The following is a 14,288-nucleotide window of genomic DNA, read 5'->3' on the forward strand; positions in this document are numbered from 1 at the left end:
CCGTCATTAAAGCCGTCTTGGACTTACGCAACAATTGACCACACCTAAGGTTACTTAAAATTGGGCGACTCGCGTAATCCTACTGTTTGGGCTGGTAAAAGGTTACGTAAGTCGAAACAGGTTCAGCAATGTTAGCTTTCCATAAAGTGGACGTGGTACAGAAACAGACGAGGTGGCCGAGTGGTTAAGGCGATGGACTGCTAATCCATTGAGCTCTGCCCGCGTGGGTTTGAATCCAACTTTGTCGCACATTCGGTTCTATGATGTAATGGTTAGCACTCTGGACTTTGAACCCAGCGATCCGAGTTCAAATCTCGGTAGAATCTGATTTTCTTTTTAAACTCTGATTTAATCATTTGTTTAAGAAATGCGTGAGGAAGGGATGATTTTTTTAAAATTGACTAAGCCATATTTGAATGCTTTCAAGTCATTTCTTCAACATTTGCCAAGTTTTTGGCAGGACTCATGCTTAGAGGGATATTGGTGATTTCCACGGCGCGTTCATAATGCAATTAAAAGTGCAGCAGAAAACGCATATTGTGGGGCTCGAATCCACGACCCTGAGATTAAGAGTCTCATGCTCTACCGACTGCGCTAGCCGGGCTGATTCGTTATTAGGTTCCGTTATTAAAGCTGTCTTGGACTTACGCTACAATTGACCACACCTTAAATTACTTAAAATTGGGGCACTCGCGTAATCCCACTGTTTGGGCTGGTAAAAGGTTACGTGAGTCGAAACAGGTTCAGCAATGTTAGCTTTCCATAAAGTAGACGTGGTACAGAAACAGACGAGGTGGCCGAGTGGTTAAGGCGATGGACTGCTAATCCATTGGGCTCTGCCCGCGTGGGTTTGAATCCTATCTTCGTCGCACATTCGCTTCTATGGCGTAATAGTTAGCCCTCTGGACTTTGAATCCAGCGAACCGAGTTCAAATCTCGGTAGAACCTGACCTTCTTTTTGAATTCTAATTTAATCTTTTGTTTAAAGAGAACGTGAGGGAAAGGCTGATTTATTTAAAATTGACTAAGCCATATTTGAATGCTTTCAAGTCATTTCTTTAACATTTGCCAGGTTTATGGCAGAACTCATGCTTAGAGGAGAATTGGTGATTTCCACGGCCCGTTCGTAATGCAATTAAAAGTGTATCAGAAAACGCCCAACGTGGGGCTCGAACCCACGACCCTGAGATTAAGAGTCTCATGCTCTACCAACTGAGCTAGCCGGGCTGATTCGTTATTAGGTTCCGCCATTAAAGCCGTCTTGGACTTACGCAACAATTGACCACACCTAAGGTTACTTAAAATTGGGCGACTCGCGTAATCCTACTGTTTGGGCTGGTAAAAGATTACGTGAGTCGAAACAGGTTCAGCAATGATAGCTTTCCATAAAGTGGACGTGGTACAGAAACAGACGAGGTGGCCGAGTGGTTAAGGCGATGGACTGCTAATCCATTGGGCTCTGCCCGCGTGGCTTCGAATCCCACTTCGTCGCACATTCGGTTCTATGATGTAATGGTGAGCACTCTGGACTTTGAACCCAGCGATCCGAGTTCAAATCTCGGTAGAACCTGATTTTCTTTTTGAACTCTGATTTAATCATTTGTTTAAGAAATGCGTGAGGAAGGGATGATTTATCTAAAATTGACTAAGCCATATTTGAATGCTTTCAAGTCATTTCTTCAAAATTTGCCAGAATTTTAGCAGAACTCATGCTTAGAGGGGAATTGGTGACTTCTAAGGCGCGTTGGTAATGCAATTAAAAGTGTATTAGAAAACTCCCAACGTGGGGCTCGAACCCACGACCCTGAGATTAAGAGTCCCATGCTCTACCGACTGAGCTAGCCGGGCTGATTCGTTATTAGGTTCCGTCATTAAAGCCGTCTTGGACTTACGCAACAATTGACCACACCTAAGGTTACTTAAAATTGGGCGACTCGCGTAATCCTACTGTTTGGGCTGGTAAAAGGTTACGTAAGTCGAAACAGGTTCAGCAATGTTAGCTTTCCATAAAGTGGACGTGGTACAGAAACAGACGAGGTGGCCGAGTGGTTAAGGCGATGGACTGCTAATCCATTGAGCTCTGCCCGCGTGGGTTTGAATCCAACTTCGTCGCACATTCGGTTCTATGATGTAATGGTTAGCACTCTGGACTTTGAACCCAGCGATCTGAGTTCAAATCTCGGTAGAATCTGATTTTCTTTTTAAACTCTGATTTAATCATTTGTTTAAGAAATGCGTGAGGAAGGGATGATTTTTTTAAAATTGACTAAGCCATATTTGAATGCTTTCAAGTCATTTCTTCAACATTTGCCAAGTTTTTGGCAGGACTCATGCTTAGAGGGGAATTGGTGATTTCCACGGCGCGTTCATAATGCAATTAAAAGTGCAGCAGAAAACGCCCATTGTGGGGCTCGAATCCACGACCCTGAGATTAAGAGTCTCATGCTCTACCGACTGCGCTAGCCGGGCTGATTCGTTATTAGGTTCCGTTATTAAAGCTGTCTTGGACTTACGCTACAATTGACCACACCTTAAATTACTTAAAATTGGGGCACTCGCGTAATCCCACTGTTTGGGCTGGTAAAAGGTTACGTGAGTCGAAACAGGTTCAGCAATGTTAGCTTTCCATAACGTAGACGTGGTACAGAAACAGACGAGGTGGCCGAGTGGTTAAGGCGATGGACTGCTAATCCATTGGGCTCTGCCCGCGTGGGTTCGAATCCCATCTTCGTCGCACCTTCGGTTCTATGGTGTAATGGTTAGCACTCTGGACTTTGAATCCAGCGATCCGAGTTCAAATCTCGGTAGAACCTGACCTTCTTTTTGAATTCTTATTTAATCTTTTGTTTAAAAAATACGTGAGGAAAGGCTGATTTATTTAAAATTGACTAAGCCATATTTGAATGCTTTCAAGTCATTTCTTCAACATTTGCCAGGTTTATGGCAGAACTCATGCTTAAAGGAGAATTGGTGATTTCCACGGCGCGTTCATAATGCAATTAAAAGTGTATCAGAAAACACCCAACGTGGGGCTCGAACCCACGACCCTGAGATTAAGAGTCTCATGCTCTACCGACTGAGCTAGCCGGGCTGATTTGTTATTAGGTTCCGCCGTTAAAGCCGTCTTGGACTTACGCAACAATTGACCACACCTTAAATTACTTAAAATTGGGGCACTCGCGTAATCCCACTGTTTGGGCTGGTAAAAGGTTACGTGAGTCGAAACAGGTTCAGCAATGTTAGCTTTCCATAAAGTAGACGTGGTACAGAAACAGACGAGGTGGCCGAGTGGTTAAGGCGATGGACTGCTAATCCATTGGGCTCTGCCGGCGTGGGTTTGAATCCTATCTTCGTCGCACATTCGCTTCTATGGCGTAATAGTTAGCCCTCTGGACTTTGAATCCAGCGATCCGAGTTTAAATCTCGGTAGAACCTGACCTTCTTTTTGAATTCTAATTTAATCTTTTGTTTAAAGAGAACGTGAGGGAAAGGCTGATTTATTTATAATTGACTAAGCCATATTTGAATGCTTTCAAGTCATTTCTTTAACATTTGCCAGGTTTATGGCAGAACTCATGCTTAGAGGAGAATTGGTGATTTCCACGGCCCGTTCGTAATGCAATTAAAAGTGTATCAGAAAACGCCCAACGTGGGGCTCGAACCCACGACCCTGAGATTAAGAGTCTCATGCTCTACCAACTGAGCTAGCCGGGCTGATTCGTTATTAGGTTCCGCCATTAAAGCCGTCTTGGACTTAGGCAACAATTGACCACACCTAAGGTTACTTAAAATTGGGCGACTCGCGTAATCCTACTGTTTGGGCTGGTAAAAGGTTACGTAAGTCGAAACAGGTTCAGCAATGTTAGCTTTCCATAAAGTGGACGTGGTACAGAAACAGACGAGGTGGCCGAGTGGTTAGGGCGATAGACTGCTAATCCATTGGGCTCTGCCCGCGTGGGATCGAATCCCACTTCGTCGCACATTCGGTTCTATGATGTAATGGTTAGCACTCTGGACTTTGAACCCAGCGATCCGAGTTCAAATCTCGGTAGAATCTGATTTTCTTTTTGAACTCTGATTTAATCATTTGTTTAAGAAATGCGTGAGGAAGGGATGATTTATCTAAAATTGACTAAGCCATATTTGAATGCTTTCAAGTCATTTCTTCAACATTTGCCAGGTTTTTGGCAGGACTCATGCTTAGAGGGGAATTGGTGATTTCCACGGCGCGTTCATAATGCAATTAAAAGTGCAGCAGAAAATGCCCATTGTGGGGCTCGAATCCACGACCCTGAGATTAAGAGTCTCATGCTCTACCGACTGAGCTAGCCGGGCTGATTCGTTATTAGGTTCCGTTATTAAAGCTGTCTTGGACTTACGCAACAATTGACCACACCTTAAATTACTTAAAATTGGGGCACTCGCGTAATCCCACTGTTTGGGCTGGTAAAAGGTTACGTGAGTCGAAACAGGTTCAGCAATGTTAGCTTTCCATAACGTAGACGTGGTAAAGAAACAGACGAGGTGGCCGAGTGGTTAAGGCGATGGACTGCTAATCCATTGGGCTCTGCCCGCGTGGGTTTGAATCCCATCTTCGTCGCACATTCGGTTCTATGGTGTAATGGTTAGCACTCTGGACTTTAAATCCAGCGATACGAGTTCAAATCTCGGTAGAACCTGACCTTCTTTTTGAATTTTTATTTAATCTTTTGTTTAAAAAATACGTGAGGAAAGGCTAATTTATTTAAAATTGACTAAGCCATATTTGAATGCTTTCAAGTCATTTCTTCAACATTTGCCAGGTTTATGGCAGAACTCATGCTTAAAGGAGAATTGGTGATTTCCACGGCACGTTCGTAATGCAATTAAAAGTGTATCAGAAAACGCCCAACGTGGGGCTCGAACTCACGACCCTGAGATTAAGAGTCTCATGCTCTACCGACTGAGCTAGCCGGGCTGATTTGTTATTACGTTCCGCCGTTAAAGCCGTCTTGGACTTACGCAACAATTGACCACGGATAAGATTACTTAAAATTGGGTCACTCGCATAATCCTCCTGTTTGAGCTGGTAAAAGGTTACGTGAGTCGAAACAGGTTCAGCAATGTTAGCTTTCCATAAAGGCGACGTGGTACAGAAACAGACGAGGTGGCCGAGTGGTTAAGGCGATGGACTGCTAATCCTTCGGGCTCTGCCCGCGTGGGTTCGAATCCCACTTCGTCGCACATTCGGTTCTATGGTGTAATGGTTAGCACTCTGGACTTTAAATCCAGCGATACGAGTTCAAATCTCGGTAGAACCTGACCTTCTTTTTGAATTTTTATTTAATCTTTTGTTTAAAAAATACGTGAGGAAAGGCTAATTTATTTAAAATTGACTAAGCCATATTTGAATGCTTTCAAGTCATTTCTTCAACATTTGCCAGGTTTATGGCAGAACTCATGCTTAAAGGAGAATTGGTGATTTCCACGGCACGTTCGTAATGCAATTAAAAGTGTATCAGAAAACGCCCAACGTGGGGCTCGAACTCACGACCCTGAGATTAAGAGTCTCATGCTCTACCGACTGAGCTAGCCGGGCTGATTTGTTATTACGTTCCGCCGTTAAAGCCGTCTTGGACTTACGCAACAATTGACCACGGATAAGATTACTTAAAATTGGGTCACTCGCATAATCCTCCTGTTTGAGCTGGTAAAAGGTTACGTGAGTCGAAACAGGTTCAGCAATGTTAGCTTTCCATAAAGGCGACGTGGTACAGAAACAGACGAGGTGGCCGAGTGGTTAAGGCGATGGACTGCTAATCCTTCGGGCTCTGCCCGCGTGGGTTCGAATCCCACTTCGTCGCACATTCGGTTCTATGATGTAATGGTTACCACTCTGGACTTTGAACCCAGCGATCCGAGTTCAAATCTCGGTAGAACCTGATTTTCTTTTTGAACTCTGATTTAATCTTTTGTTTAAGAAATGCGTGAAGAAGGGATGATTTATCTAAAATTGACTAAGCCATGTTTGAATGATTTCAAGTTATTTCTTCAAAATTTGCCAGGTTTTTGGCAGAACTCATGCTTAGAGGGGAATTGGTGATTTCTAAGGCGCGTTGGTAATGCAACTAAAATTGTATCAGAAAACTCCCAACGTGTGGCCCGAACCCACAGCCCTACGATAAAGAGTCTCATGCTGTACCGACTGCGCTAGCCGGGCCGATTCGTTATTAGATTCCGCCGTTAAAGCCGTCTTGGACTTACGCAACAATTGACCACGCCTAAGATTACTTAAAATTGGGCCACTCGCTTAATCCTACTGTTTGAGCTGGTAACAGATTACGTGAGTCGAAACAGGATCAAAAATGTTAGCTTTCCATAAATTAGACGTGGTACAGAAACAGACGAGGTGGCCGAGTGGTTAAGGCGATGGACTGCTAATCCATTGGGCTCTGCCCGCGTGGGTTCGAATCCCATCTTCGTCGCACATTCGCTTCTATGGTGTAATAGTTAGCCCTCTGGACTTTGAATCCAGCGATCCGAGTTCAAATCTCGGTAGAACCTGACCTTTTTTTTGAATTCTAATTTAATCTTTTGTTTAAAGAAAACGTGAGGAAAAGGCTGATTTATTTAAAATTGACTAAGCCATATTTGAATGCTTTCAAGTCATTTCTTTAACATTTGCCAGGTTTATGGCAGAACTCATGCTTAGAGGTGAATTGGTGATTTCCACGGCGCGTTCGTAACGCAATTAAAAGTGTATCAGAAAACGCCCAACGTGGGGCTCGAACCCACGACCCTGAGATTAAGAGTCCCATGCTCTACCGACTGAGCTAGCCGGGCTGATTCGTTATTAGGTTCCGCCATTAAAGCCGTCTTGGACTTACGCAACAATTGACCACACCTAAGGTTACTTAAAATTGGGCGACTCGCGTAATCCTACTGTTTGGGCTGGTAAAAGGTTACGTAAGTCGAAACAGGTTCAGCAATGTTAGCTTTCCATAAAGTGGACGTGGTACAGAAACAGACGAGGTGGCCGAGTGGTTAAGGCGATAGATTGCTAATCCATTGGGCTCTGCCCGCGTGGGATCGAATCCCACTTCGTCGCACATTCGGTTCTATGATGTAATGGTTAGCACTCTGGACTTTGAACCCAGCGATCCGAGTTCAAATCTCGGTAGAATCTGATTTTCTTTTTGAACTCTGATTTAATCATTTGTTTAAGAAATGCGTAAGGAAGGGATGATTTATCTAAAATTGACTAAGCCATATTTGAATGCTTTCAAGTCATTTCTTCAAAATTTGCCAGGTTTTTGGCAGGACTCATGCTTAGAGGGGAATTGGTGATTTCCACGGCGCGTTCATAATGCAATTAAAAGTGCAGCAGAAAATGCCCATTGTGGGGCTCGAATCCACGACCCTGAGATTAAGAGTCTCATGCTCTACCGACTGAGCTAGCCGGGCTGATTCGTTATTAGGTTCCGTTATTAAAGCTGTCTTGGACTTACGCAACAATTGACCACACCTTAAATTACTTAAAATTGGGGCACTCGCGTAATCCCACTGTTTGGGCTGGTAAAAGGTTACGTGAGTCGAAACAGGTTCAGCAATGTTAGCTTTCCATAACGTAGACGTGGTACAGAAACAGACGAGGTGGCCGAGTGGTTAAGGCGATGGACTGCTAATCCATTGGGCTCTGCCCGCGTGGGTTCGAATCCCATCTTCGTCGCACATTCGGTTCTATGGTGTAATGGTTAGCACTCTGGACTTTAAATCCAGCGATACGAGTTCAAATCTCGGTAGAACCTGACCTTCTTTTTGAATTCTTATTTAATCTTTTGTTTAAAAAATACGTGAGGAAAGGCTAATTTATTTAAAATTGACTAAGCCATATTTGAATGCTTTCAAGTCATTTCTTCAACATTTGCCAGGTTTATGGCAGAACTCATGCTTAGAGGAGAATTGGTGATTTCCACGGCGCGTTCGTAATGCTATTAAAAGTGTATCAGAAAACGCCCAACGTGGGGCTCGAACCCACGACCCTGAGATTTAGAGTCTCATGCTCTACCGACTGAGCTAGCCGGGCTGATTCGTTATTAGGTTCCGCCATTAAAGCCGTCTTGGACTTACGCAACAATTGATCACACCTAAGGTTACTTAAAATTGGGCGACTCGCGTAATCCTACTGTTTGGGCTGGTAAAAGGTTACGTGAGTCGAAACAGGTTCAGCAATGTTAGCTTTCCTAAAGTGGACGTGGTACAGAAACAGACGAGGTGGCCGAGTGGTTAAGGCGATGGACTGCTAATCCATTGGGCTCTGCCCGTGTGGGTTCGAATCCCACTTCGTCGCACATTCGGTTCTATGATGTAATGGTTAGCACTCTGGACTTTGAATCCAGCGATCCGAGTTCAAATCTCGGTAGAACCTGATTTTCTTTTTGAACTCTGATTTAATCATTTGTTTAAGAAATGCGTGAGGAAGGGATGATTTATCTAACATTGACTAAGCCATATTTGAATGCTTTCAAGTCATTTCTTCAACATTTGCCAGGTTTTTGGCAGGACTCATGCTTAGAGGGGAATTGGTGATTTCCACGGCGCGTTCATAATGCAATGAAAAGTGCAGCAGAAAACGCCCATTGTGGGGCTCGAATCCACGACCCTGAGATTAAGAGTCTCATGCTGTACCGACTGCGCTAGCCGGGCCGATTCGTTATTAGATTCCGCCGTTAAAGCCGTCTTGGACTTACGCAACAATTGACCACGCCTAAGATTACTTAAAATTGGGCCACTCGCGTAATCCTACTGTTTGAGCTGGTAACAGATTACGTGAGTCGAAACAGGATCAAAAATGTTAGCTTTCCATAAATTAGACGTGGTACAGAAACAGACGAGGTGGCCGAGTGGTTAAGGCAATGGACTGCTAATCCATTGGGCTCTGCCCGCGTGGGTTCGAATCCCATCTTCGTCGCACATTCGCTTCTATGGTGTAATAGTTAGCCCTCTGGACTTTGAATCCAGCGATCCGAGTTCAAATCTCGGTAGAACCTGACCTTCTTTTTGAATTCTAATTTAATCTTTTGTTTAAAAAATACGTGAGGAAAGGCTAATTTATTTAAAATTGACTAAGCCATATTTGAATGCTTTCAAGTCATTTCTTCAACATTTGCCAGGTTTATGGCAGAACTCATGCTTAGAGGAGAATTGGTGATTTCCACGGCGCGTTCGTAATGCTATTAAAAGTGTATCAGAAAACGCCCAACGTGGGGCTCGAACCCACGACCCTGAGATTTAGAGTCTCATGCTCTACCGACTGAGCTAGCCGGGCTGATTCGTTATTAGGTTCCGCCATTAAAGCCGTCTTGGACTTACGCAACAATTGATCACACCTAAGGTTACTTAAAATTAGGCGACTCGCGTAATCCTACTGTTTGGGCTGGTAAAAGGTTACGTGAGTCGAAACAGGTTCAGCAATGTTAGCTTTCCTAAAGTGGACGTGGTACAGAAACAGACGAGGTGGCCGAGTGGTTAAGGCGATGGACTGCTAATCCATTGGGCTCTGCCCGTGTGGGTTCGAATCCCACTTCGTCGCACATTCGGTTCTATGATGTAATGGTTAGCACTCTGGACTTTGAATCCAGCGATCCGAGTTCAAATCTCGGTAGAACCTGATTTTCTTTTTGAACTCTGATTTAATCATTTGTTTAAGAAATGCGTGAGGAAGGGATGATTTATCTAACATTGACTAAGCCATATTTGAATGCTTTCAAGTCATTTCTTCAACATTTGCCAGGTTTTTGGCAGGACTGATGCTTAGAGGGGAATTGGTGATTTCCACGGCGCGTTCATAATGCAATGAAAAGTGCAGCAGAAAACGCCCATTGTGGGGCTCGAATCCACGACCCTGAGATTAAGAGTCTCATGCTCTACCGACTGAGCTAGCCGGGCTGATTCGTTATTAGGTTCCGTTATTAAAGCTGTCTTGGACTTACGCAACAATTGACCACACCTTAAATTACTTAAAATTGGGGCACTCGCGTGATCCCACTGTTTGGTCTGGTAAAAGGTTACGTGAGTCGAAACAGGTTCAGCAATGTTAGCTTTCCATAACGTAGACGTGGTACAGAAACAGACGAGGTCGCCGAGTGGTTAAGGCGATGGACTGCTAATCCATTGGGCTCTGACCGCGTGGGTTCGAATCCCACTTCGTCGCACATTCGGTTCTATGATGTAATGGTTAGCACTCTGGACTTTGAACCCAGCAATCCGAGTTCAAATCTCGGTAGAACCTGACCTTCTTTTTGAATTCTATTTAATCTTTTGTTTAACAAATACGTGAGGGAAAGGCTGATTTATTTAAAATTGACTAAGCCATATTTGAATGCTTTCAAGTCATATCTTCAACATTTTCCAGGTTTGTGGCAGAACCCATGCTTAGAGGAGAATTGGTGATTTCCACGGCGCGTTCGTAATGCAATTAAAAGTGTATCAGAAAACGCCCAACGTGGGGCTCGAACCCACGACCCTGAGATTAAGAGTCTCATGCTCTACCGACTGAGCTAGCTGGGCTGATTCGTTTTTAGGTTCCGCTAATAAAGCCGTCTTGGACTTATACAACAATTGACCACGCCTAAGATTACTTAAAATTGGGCCACTTGCGTAATCCTACTGTTTGGGCTGGTAAACAGTTACGTGAGTCAAAACAGGTTCAGCAATGTTAGCTTTCCATAAAGTAGACGTGGTACAGAAACAGACGAGGTGGCCGAGTGGTTAAGGTGATGGACTGCTAATCCATTGGGCTCTGCCCGCGTGGGTTCGAATCCCATCTTCGTCGCACATTCGGTTCTATGGTGTAATGGTTAGCATTCTGGACTTTGAATCCAGCGATCCGAGTTCAAATCTCGGTAGAACCTGTCCTTCTTTTTGAATTCTGATTTAATCTTTTGTTTAAAAAATACGTGAGGGAAAGGCTGATTTATTTAAAATTGACTAAGCCATATTTGAATGCTTTCATGTCATTTCTTCAACATTTGCCAGGTTTATGGCAGAAATCATGCTTAGAGGAGAATTGGTGATTTCCACGGCGCGTTCATAATGTAATTAAAAGTGCAGCAGAAAACGCCCAACGTGGTGCTCGAACCCACGACCCTGAGATTAAGAGTCTCATGCTCTACCGACTGAGCTAGCCGGGCTGTTTCGTTATTAGGTTCCGCTATTAAAGCCGTCTTTGACTAACGCAACAATTAACCACACCTAAGATTACTTAAAATTGGGCCACTCGCGTAATCCTACTGTTTGGGCTGGTAAAAGGTTACGCAAGTCAAAACAGGTTCAGCAATGTTAGATTTCCATAAAGTAGACGTGGTACAGAAACAGACGAGGTGGCCGAGTGGTTAAGGCGATGGACTGCTAATCCATTGGGCTCTGCCCGCGTGGGTTCGAATCCCATCTTCGTCGCACATGTGGTTCAACGGTGTAATGGTTAGCACTCTGGACTTTGAATCCAGCGATCCGGGTTCAAATCTCGGTAGAACCTGACCTTTTTTTTTGAATTCTTTTTTAATCTTTTGTTTAACAAATAAGTGAAGGAAAGGCTAATTTATTTAAAATTGACTAAGCCATATTTGAATGCTTTCAAGTCATTTCTTCTACATTTGCCAGGTTTATGGCAGAACTCATGCATAGAGGAGAATTGGTGATTTCCACGGCGCGTTCGTAATGCAATTAAAAGTGTATCAGAAATCGCCCAACGTGGGGCTGGAACCCACGACCCTGACATTAAGGGTCTCATGCTCTACCAACTGAGCTAGCCAGGCTAATTCGTTATTAGGTTCCGCCATTAAAGCCGTCTTGGACTTACGCAACAATTGACCACACCTTAAATTACTTAAAATTGGGCCACTCGCGTAATCCTACCGTTTGGGCTGGTAAAAGGTTACGTGAGTCGAAACAGGTTCAGCAATGTTAGCTTTCCATAGAGTAGACGTCATACAGAAACAGACGAGGTGGCCGAGTGGTTAAGGCGATGGACTGCTAATCCTTCGGGCTCTGCCCGCGTGGGTTCGAATCACATCTTCGTCGCACATGCGGTTCTATGGTGTAATGGTTAGCACTCTGGACTTTGAATCCAGCGATCCGGGTTCAAATCTCGGTAGAACCTGACCTTTTTTTTTGAATTCTTTTTTAATCTTTTGTTTAACAAACACGTGAGGGAAAGGCTGATTTATTTAAAATTGACTAAGCCATATTTGAATGCTTTCAAGTCATTTCTTCAACATTTGCCAGGTTTATGGCAGAAATCATGCTTAGAGGAGAATTGGTGATTTCCACGGCGCGTTCATAATGCAATTAAAAGTGCAGCAGAAAACGCCCAACGTGGTGCTCGAACCCACGACCCTGAGATTAAGAGTCTCATGCTCTACCGACTGAGCTAGCCGGACTGATTCGTTATTAGGTTCCGCCATTAAAGCCGTCTTGGACTTACGCAACAATTGACCACACCTAAGATTACTTAAAATTGGGCCACTCGCGTAATCCTACTGTTTGGGCTGGTAAAAGGTTACGTGAGTCGAAACTGGTTCAGCAATGATAGCTTTCCATAAAGTAGACGTGGTACAGTAACAGACGAGGTGGCCAAGTGGGTAAGGCGATGGACTGTTAATCCATTGGGCGCTGCTCGCGTGGGTTCGAATCCCATCTTCGTCGCACATTCGGTTCTATGGTGTAATGGTTAGCCCTCTGGACTTTGATTCACGCGATCCGTGTTCAAATCTCGGTAGAATGTGACTTTCTTTCTGAACTCTGATTTAAACATTTGTTTGAAAAATACGTGAGGAAGGGATGATTTATCTAAAATTGACTAAGCCATATTTGAAAGCTTTCAAGTCATTTCTTCAACATTTGCCAGGTTTATGGCAGAACTCATGCTTAGAGGAGAATTAGTGATTTCCATGGCGCGTTCGTAATGCAATTAAAAGTGTATCAGAAAACGCCCAACGTGAGGCTCGAAACCACGACCCTGAGATTAAGAGTGTCATGCTCCACCGACTAAGCTAGCCGGGCTGATTCGTTATTAGGTTCCGCCATTAAAGCCGTCATGGACTTACGCAACAATTGACCACACCTAAGATTACTTAAAATTGGGCCACTCGCGTAATCCTACTGTTTGGGCTGGTAAAAGGTTACGTGTGTCGAAACAGGTTCAGCAATGTTAGCTTTCCATAAAGTAGACGTGGTACAGAAACAGACGAGGTGGCCGAGTGGTTAAGGCGAAGAACTGCTAATCCGTTGGGCTCTGCCCGCGTGGGTTCAAATCCCATCTTCGTCGCACATTAGGTTCTATGGTGTAATGGTTAGCACTCTGGACTTTGAATCCAGCGATCCGAGTTCAAATCTCGGTAGAACCTGACCTTCTCTTTGAATTCTGATTTAATCTTTTGTTAAAAAAATACGTGAGAGAAAGGCTGATTTATTTAAAATTGACTAAGCCATATTTGAATGCTTTCAAGTCATTTCTTCAACATTTGCCAGGTTTATGGCAGAACTCAGGCTTAGAGGAGAATTAGTGATTTCCCCGGCGCGTTCGTATTGCAATTAAAAGTGCAGCAGAAAACGCCCAACGTGGGGCTCGAATCCACGACCCTGAGATTAAGAGTTTCATGCTCTACCGACTGAGTTAGCCGGGCTGATTCGTTATTAGGTTCCGCCATTAAAGCCGTCTTGGACTTATGCAACAAATGACCACACCTTAAATTACTTAAAATTGGGCCACTTGCGTAATCCTACTGTTTGGGCTGGTAAACAGTTACGTGAGTCAAAACAGGTTCAGCAATGTTAGCTTTCCATAAAGTTGACGTGGTACAGAAACAGACGAGGTGGCCGAGTGGTTAAGGCGATGGACTGCTGATCCATTGGGTTCTGCCCGCGTGGGTTCGAATCCCATCTTCGTCGCACATTCGGTTCTATGGTGTAATGGTTAGCACTCTGGACTTTGAATCCAGCGATCCGAGTTCAACTCTCGGTAGAACCTGACCTACCTTTTGAATTCTGATTTAATTTTTTGTTTGAAAAATACGTGAGGGAAAGGCTGATTTATTCAAAATTGACTAAGCCATATTTGAATGCTTTCAAGTCATTTCTTCAACATTTGCCAGGTTTATGGCAAAACTCATGCTTAGAGGAGAATTGGTGATTTCCACGGCGCGTTCGTAATGCAATTAAAAGTTTATCAGAAAACGCCCAACGTGTGGCTTGAACCAACGACCCTGAGGTTAAGAGTCTCATGCTCTACCGACTGAGCTAGCCGGGCT

General features: G+C 44.1%; 26 non-coding genes across 26 annotated transcripts; 16 read left to right on the forward strand and 10 right to left on the reverse strand.

The window, feature by feature from the left end:
- Positions 1-787: 787 nt before the first annotated feature.
- On the forward strand, positions 788-869 carry Trnas-gcu (transfer RNA serine (anticodon GCU)). Its single transcript has one exon. It is a non-coding gene; the product is annotated as a tRNA-Ser (tRNA).
- Positions 870-1,154: 285 nt separating this feature from the next.
- Positions 1,155-1,227, reverse strand: Trnak-cuu (transfer RNA lysine (anticodon CUU)). Its single transcript has one exon. It is a non-coding gene; the product is annotated as a tRNA-Lys (tRNA).
- Positions 1,228-1,775: 548 nt separating this feature from the next.
- On the reverse strand, positions 1,776-1,848 carry Trnak-cuu (transfer RNA lysine (anticodon CUU)). Its single transcript has one exon. It is a non-coding gene; the product is annotated as a tRNA-Lys (tRNA).
- Positions 1,849-2,652: 804 nt separating this feature from the next.
- Positions 2,653-2,734, forward strand: Trnas-gcu (transfer RNA serine (anticodon GCU)). The gene has a single exon. It is a non-coding gene; the product is annotated as a tRNA-Ser (tRNA).
- Positions 2,735-2,741: 7 nt separating this feature from the next.
- On the forward strand, positions 2,742-2,813 carry Trnaq-uug (transfer RNA glutamine (anticodon UUG)). The gene has a single exon. It is a non-coding gene; the product is annotated as a tRNA-Gln (tRNA).
- Positions 2,814-3,018: 205 nt separating this feature from the next.
- Positions 3,019-3,091, reverse strand: Trnak-cuu (transfer RNA lysine (anticodon CUU)). Its single transcript has one exon. It is a non-coding gene; the product is annotated as a tRNA-Lys (tRNA).
- Positions 3,092-3,641: 550 nt separating this feature from the next.
- On the reverse strand, positions 3,642-3,714 carry Trnak-cuu (transfer RNA lysine (anticodon CUU)). The gene has a single exon. It is a non-coding gene; the product is annotated as a tRNA-Lys (tRNA).
- Positions 3,715-4,518: 804 nt separating this feature from the next.
- Trnas-gcu (transfer RNA serine (anticodon GCU)) lies at positions 4,519-4,600 on the forward strand. Its single transcript has one exon. It is a non-coding gene; the product is annotated as a tRNA-Ser (tRNA).
- Positions 4,601-4,884: 284 nt separating this feature from the next.
- On the reverse strand, positions 4,885-4,957 carry Trnak-cuu (transfer RNA lysine (anticodon CUU)). Its single transcript has one exon. It is a non-coding gene; the product is annotated as a tRNA-Lys (tRNA).
- A 548-nt stretch (positions 4,958-5,505) lies between these two features.
- On the reverse strand, positions 5,506-5,578 carry Trnak-cuu (transfer RNA lysine (anticodon CUU)). The gene has a single exon. It is a non-coding gene; the product is annotated as a tRNA-Lys (tRNA).
- Positions 5,579-6,382: 804 nt separating this feature from the next.
- Trnas-gcu (transfer RNA serine (anticodon GCU)) lies at positions 6,383-6,464 on the forward strand. Its single transcript has one exon. It is a non-coding gene; the product is annotated as a tRNA-Ser (tRNA).
- A 285-nt stretch (positions 6,465-6,749) lies between these two features.
- Trnak-cuu (transfer RNA lysine (anticodon CUU)) lies at positions 6,750-6,822 on the reverse strand. Its single transcript has one exon. It is a non-coding gene; the product is annotated as a tRNA-Lys (tRNA).
- Positions 6,823-7,626: 804 nt separating this feature from the next.
- On the forward strand, positions 7,627-7,708 carry Trnas-gcu (transfer RNA serine (anticodon GCU)). The gene has a single exon. It is a non-coding gene; the product is annotated as a tRNA-Ser (tRNA).
- Positions 7,709-8,335: 627 nt separating this feature from the next.
- Trnaq-uug (transfer RNA glutamine (anticodon UUG)) lies at positions 8,336-8,407 on the forward strand. The gene has a single exon. It is a non-coding gene; the product is annotated as a tRNA-Gln (tRNA).
- Positions 8,408-8,868: 461 nt separating this feature from the next.
- Trnas-gcu (transfer RNA serine (anticodon GCU)) lies at positions 8,869-8,950 on the forward strand. The gene has a single exon. It is a non-coding gene; the product is annotated as a tRNA-Ser (tRNA).
- A 627-nt stretch (positions 8,951-9,577) lies between these two features.
- Positions 9,578-9,649, forward strand: Trnaq-uug (transfer RNA glutamine (anticodon UUG)). The gene has a single exon. It is a non-coding gene; the product is annotated as a tRNA-Gln (tRNA).
- An 826-nt stretch (positions 9,650-10,475) lies between these two features.
- Positions 10,476-10,548, reverse strand: Trnak-cuu (transfer RNA lysine (anticodon CUU)). Its single transcript has one exon. It is a non-coding gene; the product is annotated as a tRNA-Lys (tRNA).
- Positions 10,549-10,731: 183 nt separating this feature from the next.
- Positions 10,732-10,813, forward strand: Trnas-gcu (transfer RNA serine (anticodon GCU)). Its single transcript has one exon. It is a non-coding gene; the product is annotated as a tRNA-Ser (tRNA).
- A 7-nt stretch (positions 10,814-10,820) lies between these two features.
- Trnaq-uug (transfer RNA glutamine (anticodon UUG)) lies at positions 10,821-10,892 on the forward strand. Its single transcript has one exon. It is a non-coding gene; the product is annotated as a tRNA-Gln (tRNA).
- Positions 10,893-11,098: 206 nt separating this feature from the next.
- Trnak-cuu (transfer RNA lysine (anticodon CUU)) lies at positions 11,099-11,171 on the reverse strand. Its single transcript has one exon. It is a non-coding gene; the product is annotated as a tRNA-Lys (tRNA).
- A 183-nt stretch (positions 11,172-11,354) lies between these two features.
- Trnas-gcu (transfer RNA serine (anticodon GCU)) lies at positions 11,355-11,436 on the forward strand. Its single transcript has one exon. It is a non-coding gene; the product is annotated as a tRNA-Ser (tRNA).
- A 631-nt stretch (positions 11,437-12,067) lies between these two features.
- On the forward strand, positions 12,068-12,139 carry Trnaq-uug (transfer RNA glutamine (anticodon UUG)). Its single transcript has one exon. It is a non-coding gene; the product is annotated as a tRNA-Gln (tRNA).
- Positions 12,140-12,346: 207 nt separating this feature from the next.
- On the reverse strand, positions 12,347-12,419 carry Trnak-cuu (transfer RNA lysine (anticodon CUU)). Its single transcript has one exon. It is a non-coding gene; the product is annotated as a tRNA-Lys (tRNA).
- An 894-nt stretch (positions 12,420-13,313) lies between these two features.
- Positions 13,314-13,385, forward strand: Trnaq-uug (transfer RNA glutamine (anticodon UUG)). Its single transcript has one exon. It is a non-coding gene; the product is annotated as a tRNA-Gln (tRNA).
- Positions 13,386-13,847: 462 nt separating this feature from the next.
- On the forward strand, positions 13,848-13,929 carry Trnas-gcu (transfer RNA serine (anticodon GCU)). Its single transcript has one exon. It is a non-coding gene; the product is annotated as a tRNA-Ser (tRNA).
- Positions 13,930-13,936: 7 nt separating this feature from the next.
- On the forward strand, positions 13,937-14,008 carry Trnaq-uug (transfer RNA glutamine (anticodon UUG)). The gene has a single exon. It is a non-coding gene; the product is annotated as a tRNA-Gln (tRNA).
- The last annotated feature ends 280 nt before the right edge of the window (positions 14,009-14,288 follow it).

The sequence above is a fragment of the Hydractinia symbiolongicarpus genome, chromosome 14 (assembly GCF_029227915.1).
Source record: "Hydractinia symbiolongicarpus strain clone_291-10 chromosome 14, HSymV2.1, whole genome shotgun sequence".
NCBI lineage: Eukaryota > Metazoa > Cnidaria > Hydrozoa > Anthoathecata > Hydractiniidae > Hydractinia > Hydractinia symbiolongicarpus.